Raw genomic sequence first — 7294 nt, forward strand, 5'->3', positions numbered from 1 at the left:
CAACTATACTTCAATTAAAAAAAGAAAGGAATGCAAACCAAATTCACAAATCATTTCACACCTCCTAAGATGGCTATAATAAAAATGACAGATACTAACAAGTATTGATGAGGATGTGAAGAAGTTGGAAATCTCATACACTGATGATGGGCAGTTCTCCAAAATAAACATAGAGTATCACATGACCCAGCAATTCTATTCCTAGGTATATATCCAAGAGAAATGAAAACATATATCCACACAAAAACTTGTACATGAATGTTCATAGTAGCATTATCCATTAGAGTGAAAAAATGGAACAAACCTAAACATACATCAACTGATGAATGAATAAATAAAATCTGGTATATCCACATAGTGGACTATTATTCATCAATGTAAAGAAATAAAGTACTAACACAAGCCATAACATCGATGAACCTTGAAAACACTATGCTAAGTGAAAGAAGCCAGGTATAAAAGGTCACATATTATACAATTCCATAGATATAGAGAGAGAGAGAATAGGCAAATCTACAGACACAGAAATAAATTAACATTTGATTAGGGCTGGGGGGATTCAGAGGCAATGGACAGTGACCGCTAATGGGCATGAGGTGCTTTCTGGAGTGATATAAATGTTCTAAAATTGATATTAGTGATGATCTCAAAACTCTGAATACATCAAAAACCATTGAACTGTATACATCAAGTGCGTGAACTGTATGGAATATGAATTATATCTCAATAAAGCTGGTATATATATAGTTTTAGAATCTCTTCCTGATAATCTGATGCCTCCAGAACTTGAGGCAACATTCATTCATTCATTTATCTGTTTATTCAATACATATTTATTGGGCTTCTACTATTCAAGCATTTATTTACTCAACAAATATGTATTGACCACATACCCTGTGCTAGGCACTGTTCTATACACGGAGGATCCCACAAAACATATTAAAAGAGCTGCTTACATTCTTGTGGATGGGCCATAAACAAAATAGGAGGGTCTTATACAGTGCAATACATTGAAAGTAATTGATGCTAGGGAGAAAGATAAAGCCAGGAAGAGGGATGGTCAGCAGGGGAATAGAGAGGAGGGGTCGCAGTTATAAGCAAGGTGGGCAGGGAGAACCTCAATGAGAAGGTGACATTTGAGCAAAGATCTGAAGGAGGGAAGGGAGTGAACCACGCAGATAGCTGGAGGAAGAACATTCTAGGTAGGGAAAATAGCAAGTACCGAGGCCCTGAGATGGACGTGCCTGGTGCATCTGAGGAATATCTAGGGAGCAGCGTCAGTAAGAAGGAAAGTAGAGGATTCGAAGTTAGAGAAGTAAGGGGAGAGACAAACTCCGTTATCCTGTTGAGGTAGGGCATAGTGGAGTGTGTACATCTGAAAACAGCAGAAATTATTCTGGCCCCTGGCTCCAAGCTTCATGCACATACAATACGCCCAGTTTCAAGATAAGGCTGAGATCACTGGTGTCCTGGAGCTGACACACACCAGTGGCGACAGAATTTTTGAGGAATCTGGAGATTCAGTTGATAAACACAGCTCTTATTAAAAATTAAGTTATAGAAATTTATAATTAAATAAATTATATTAAAAACAAAAGTATTAAATACTGGCAACTTCCAAATTATTTTGCTACATCTAACTACTATCTAGGCTGTTACGGTTATTTATGTCTTTTGTATCTGTACAGTGGGAATACTATAAAAGGTGAGCTCTGCCCTTCTATTCCCAAATCTGCATCACGCTCAGTGGTGTCACACTGGTAATTTGAAACAGGCCATGGTAGGGGTAGTTACACCACAGAAATCGGCAAATGCTACAAATTGGGGCTTGATTTATTGTCTTATTATCCAGACATAAGAAAGTGAAGGAAAAGGTGTTAATAGTGCAGCTTTCACTTAAAAGTTTGTCACATTTGGGAATGCATTACATTGCACATAGAACCAAAAAAGTGAGGAAATATTTTCCCAGGATTCAAAAACTCTTACCCATTTCAGCAAAGAAGTCACTCATATCATTGATGACAATGAATGGACTAAGTGAAATTCTGACAGATGTCTTTGTTGCTTCACTTTAACCTTGACGATATCAACCAACATCCATGTCTTAACACACTCATTCGTCAATTCCAACCACAGGTTGGCCACAGATGGAAGAGTTCAGCAAAAAGCAATGAAAGCATTCTGAAGGAATCAAACGGCTATACAGAATTTACAATAGAGAGTTCTGTGGTTTTTCTTAATTTGTAAATTGTGTGCTATACAGGTCTTTGACATCAGTAAGATTTATACTATGTGTGCGTAATACATTCATTTTTGGAAAGCCGGTCATTAAACATTTCCTGGCTACTAGCACACAGTCCAATTTCTTTTTTTTGGGCTGCGTCGGGTCTTCGTTGCTGCGCACGGGCTTTCTCTAGTCGTGGCGAACGGGGGCTACTCTTCGTTGCGGTGCACGGGCTTCTCATCACGGTGGCTTCTCTTGTTGCGGAGCACGGTCTCTAGGTACGTGGGCTTCAGTAGTTGTGGCGCATGGGCTTAGTTGCTCTGAGGCATGTGGGATCTTCCTGGACCAGGAATCGAACCCATGTCCCCTGAGCTGGCAGGTGGACTCTTAACCAGTGCAACACCAGGCAAGTCCCACACTATCCACTTTCGAATCAGCTTTTACAGAACTTAGGGACCAGACAGAGGGGAGAGAGGCTGCTCAGCCGACCCTCAGAAAGGGATGGAGTTAATTCAAAATCATTCTGCTCTAGAATTCAGAGTCAGCCAGGCTGGAAATTAGGAATTCCTTTGTATTTATATGGATGGTCACCTTATTTTTATTTATTTATTTATAAATTTATTTGTTTTATTTATTTATTTTTGGCTGCGCTGGGTCTTCGTTGCTGCGCGCGGGCTCTCTCTCATTGTGGCGAGCGGGAGCCACTCTTCGTTGCAGTGCACGGGCTTCTCATCGCGGTGGCTTCTCTTACTGCGGAGCATGGGCTCTAGGCGCGCGGGCTTCAGCAGTTGTGGCGCGCGGGCTCTAGAGCGCAGGCTCAGTCGCTGTGGCACACGGGTCCAGCTGCTCCGCGGCATGTGGGATCTTCCCGGACCAGGGCTCGAAGTCGTGTCCCCTGCATCGGCAGGTGGATTCTTAACCACTGCGCCGCTGGGGATGCCCGGTCACCTTATTTAAGGTAGGTGAGTCTAGCTCTCCGTTCACGGTAGTGATCCAGCTTCCTTTTCAAACAAAATTGCTTACCGTACCAAAAAAAGGTCATTTTCAAAAAAATATTAAGTAAATGGTAATACAGGTAACACAGAGAAAGGGCCAAAATTCGGCCTGAACGACAGAGAACCCAGCCTCTGGAGGTGTACACCTGGGCTCAAATACAGACATCCCTGGTGACTGATGGCTTTGCCCTCGTCTGGCCCACGGGGGCGACACCTACTCCACAGGGATGTTGTGACAGTCAGAGAGCTCAGGGAAGCCCAGGGGCTGGCACAACCCGGTTGAGTCAAGATGGGCCCCAGGGAGGAGCCTGGTCCGGGCCTCGCCTCCTCCCTGATCCAAAGCAGGCACCGCCTTCAACTCACCCCCGCCCTCCTCCACCCCCCCCGCCCCCCCCAATATGTGTCAAATGTAAACATTCACACACACGCAGCATTCTTCCTTCTGTAATCACCTCCCCACAGCGGCCAGCACCTGCTCTCCATAACTCAGCATTCCGAGCCCAAAGTTGCTTTTTTGCTCCTGTCCCTGGAGTTTCAGCTGCTTCCTGTAGCAGGCCAGCTGCCCTGAGAGCGGGGGAAGAAAAACCCACCAGCACAGTTCGTATATGAGTTTTGCTCTTTTATCTTGTTTTAAACTTCCGGGGTGGGGGGCGGCCTCTTGGTAAAATAACCTTCAATAGATAAACACAGTGCGGCATTGGTTGCGAGAGTCTTCATCCCTAAGTACAGCTCCAGGGGGCATCCAACAGCTCGCGATGTAAACAAAAAGGCCCGATGCTTCTCCCGGGCGCAGGACAGAAAGCAGGAGCGGCCTCTGTCCTCCCTGTACCAACGGTTGCCCAGCGAGTGAGGGAGACCAGCTGTCGCAGCGCAGCACACTGTGTGCTCTGTGGCTCTCCTTGCAAGGGATGAAGATTTGTCAAGTCTTCAAGTGACAGGCATTCATGGTCACAACAGTCACAGCCACCCTAGCCGGCACTGGTGCTGGACAGACGCCAAGGGCTGCCCTTCCACTCCCCACCCTTCCGCAACTGCCCTGGGCCCTGGCAGGCCGCCCTCTGGGTTCTGCATCCTCCTAAACGCCTTGCCCTTTGTCCCCCCGTTGGATTGGCCTTTGCGGGGTAGGGGCAGGAGATCAGAGCGGGCGAGGAGAGGGGCTCGGGGGTATGCGTCCCCTCCACTCCCGCCCTGCAGGGCGGGCTGGCCCAGCGGCACTCCTGGCCAGAGCCCACAGTTGCTGTCCTGCCACCCTCGCCTGAGTCTGCCAGCTGGCTCGTGACTGCCCCTTCCCCTCACCCCATCAGGCCCAGGAATGGAACCGGCTTCCTGCAGGTACCATTCTGTCAGCGTCCCCGCCTCTGAACCACACCTGTGTAAATGATCCCTTACACCCACCTCAGTTACCCAGCTGAGTGTTCCCCCCAGACCCGGGCTGCCACCTGGTTACAGAGCGCTTCACACGTGCCCGCCTCTTCTCTGCATATTATATGCATTCACTCACCCAGTCCTCACAACAGCCCTCTGAGGCAGACACCAGTATTAGCCCTGTTTACAGAGGCGGAAACTGAGGCACAGAGAGGTCAATAACTTGCCCAACTTCACACAGTAGTAAGCAATGGGGCAACATTCAGACCCAGGCAGGGCAGCGCCGGACGCCACTCTGTTAGGATGTGTAAGGGACCAGGGAAGTAGGTGTGTCTATTTTTGCTCCAGGGAGCACAGGTCCAGCCCTACAAAGTTTCTGGAGTCTGGGGTGTAGTTCCAAAACAAAAAGACCCTCCAGGCCCCTCCGGGGATCCCTCACTACCTCACAGCTCCTGATATGGCCACATCATTGGGACTCAGGCATGATCTCTCCACTTGTCCTGCCACCAGCAGCCCTGCTTCTCTCTGCTCACCTTTTCTCGTCCTCATTGCTTCTATCTGCTGCCTTCCCTGTGTGTCCTTTAAAGTCCCCAAAAAAGGGTCTGATTGATGGGGAAGCCACCAGTGAGCCCTGAGTCACCAGCCCGTCCCTGAGTCAGGAGCTGCATGTTTACCACAGCGGGATGGGCTCAGGGGAAAGACCTCCACAGCCCCAGGGCAGGATTGTTTCATGGCAAAGAAAACAGAGCCACACACAAGCAGGAGATCACACAGCCTGCTCCAGGGTGTTCTTGTGGTGGGTGAAGGACGGTCCCTCCCCGGCCTCCCAGCTATTCCAGAGCCTCTCCCCGGGGCAGGACACAGGGGCAGGATGGCCTGGGTGAGGGGATACTCAGCTTCCCGGGGACCCCCGCAGAGGCTCAGGCTCATGCCAAGGCCACCCCTGCAGGCGCCCACCCCTGGTCAGCCACAGCCAGGGTGGGACCTCCCAGAAGGACAGAACCGGGCTGGGGACATGTAAGGAGCCACGCAGGGCCCTCTCTGCCCTCGTGGGGCATGGCAGATCCCTCGGTGCACACTCCTTGGGTGCCCCTACTCCAGTCTCGCTCAGCTTCCAGGTCCCCAAACACACCGTGTTCACCACCTGCCATCTCCGCCCAAACCATTCCCTCCGCCCAGAAAGTCTTCCTCCACTGCGTCCCAGCAAACTCATTCCCACTCATCCTTTAAAAGGCATTCTGGAGAAAACCTCCCCAGATAGCCCAAACTATATCAGATGTCCTATCGCCTCAAGAGCAAGGCCTGGGTCTGATTCCTTTTTCTATTTGGGGCCCTTCCCCAGACGAGGAACATTCTAGACGTTCCCTGCGTGAGTATTAAAGAAATGAAGAGACGAGACCAAAGAACATGATCAGAAAAAAGGACGGGGACTGTTGTCCGCCCCCCTCCCCCAGCAAGCAGAGCACGAGAAGAGGCTTCAGTGCCATGTGTTTGGGGAAATGATCCCAGGGAACAGGGGTGAGGTGCGGGGAGAGGGGAACAAGCAAGGAGGGAAGGCCAGCACGCGGGTGGAGGGTGGGCTAGCAGCTGCTCACCACTGTGGGCGTCTGGGGCACAGTGCCACGGGCACTTCTGAGGAGCTGTGTGAAGGGACCTCGGAACCGCCCAGCTGACAGATGGGGCAGGCGGGGGGTGGTCCTCACCCTCCAGTTCCCATCCCCCAGTCATCGGAGGCTGCCCTGCAGCAGGGTCAGTCCCTCACACGTCCAGAAGGCAACCAGGTGACCAGCGTGTCCACACTGCAGAGTCAGGGAGATGTCAGGCAGAAAATGAAAGAGTCTCTGTGCAGCTCAAGTGAGAGCTGTCGGGCCACAAGCTGGCTGCCACAGCAGCGGCGAGAGAAAGGAGCTGGGCCAGAAGATGTGGAGCATCCACACAGGTCTGTACAAGGAGTAGGGGATGTTAAGGCTGGAGAAGTAGGGTGAAGGTTATGTTGTAGACGGCCTTGAACATCAGCCCAAGCAGTACAGCTTTATTTGGTAGGCTACCGAGAGTCACTGAGGATTTCTTTGTGATACGGCAATAACATGGCCGCACCAATGGGTGGCTTGAGTTAGTTTCAGCCCCCTTCCTCCATAAAATAACAGCTCTTCACCAAGACCTCACCAAATAAACATATAATCATAGTAAAAACCAGTGCAGGTCCTCTACCCTACTGCCATCAATCAAGAGCCACACCTAATCCCCTCTATAAAGAAACACTAAGCCCCAGTTGGGTGCTGCCGTCTCTCTCTACCCGTCCATGAAGAAATCCCTATAAATACATTTTGAAACGTTCAGTTCTTTATTTAAGCATATCTTTCAGATCTAAAGAAAGAGAAGCTTGGGAACCTTTAAGGAAGAAACCAGTTAAGAGAGCCTTCCTTGTTGCAACCCAGAAGGGGTCTTCAGATGATGGGGAACCAGCCAATTCCATCCAAATTTCAAAAAAAAAAAAAAAAAGCAACTTAGAAAAATGATAGGTGAAAAAAAAAAAACCTTCAAATTGGAAAAGCATCAAGAGAGTTGCACCTGGAGAGTGCATGAGGTGCGATGACATGGCTTTTTAAATAATTCTATCAGTATACATACACTGAAAGCTCTGCGGCCCCCTAACACATGCTCTGATGTGTTCCCTGCTCCACTGTAGGAAGCATTTCTTTATCTTACC

This window comes from Pseudorca crassidens, chromosome 5 (genome assembly GCF_039906515.1).
Source record: "Pseudorca crassidens isolate mPseCra1 chromosome 5, mPseCra1.hap1, whole genome shotgun sequence".
Lineage (NCBI taxonomy): Eukaryota > Metazoa > Chordata > Mammalia > Artiodactyla > Delphinidae > Pseudorca > Pseudorca crassidens.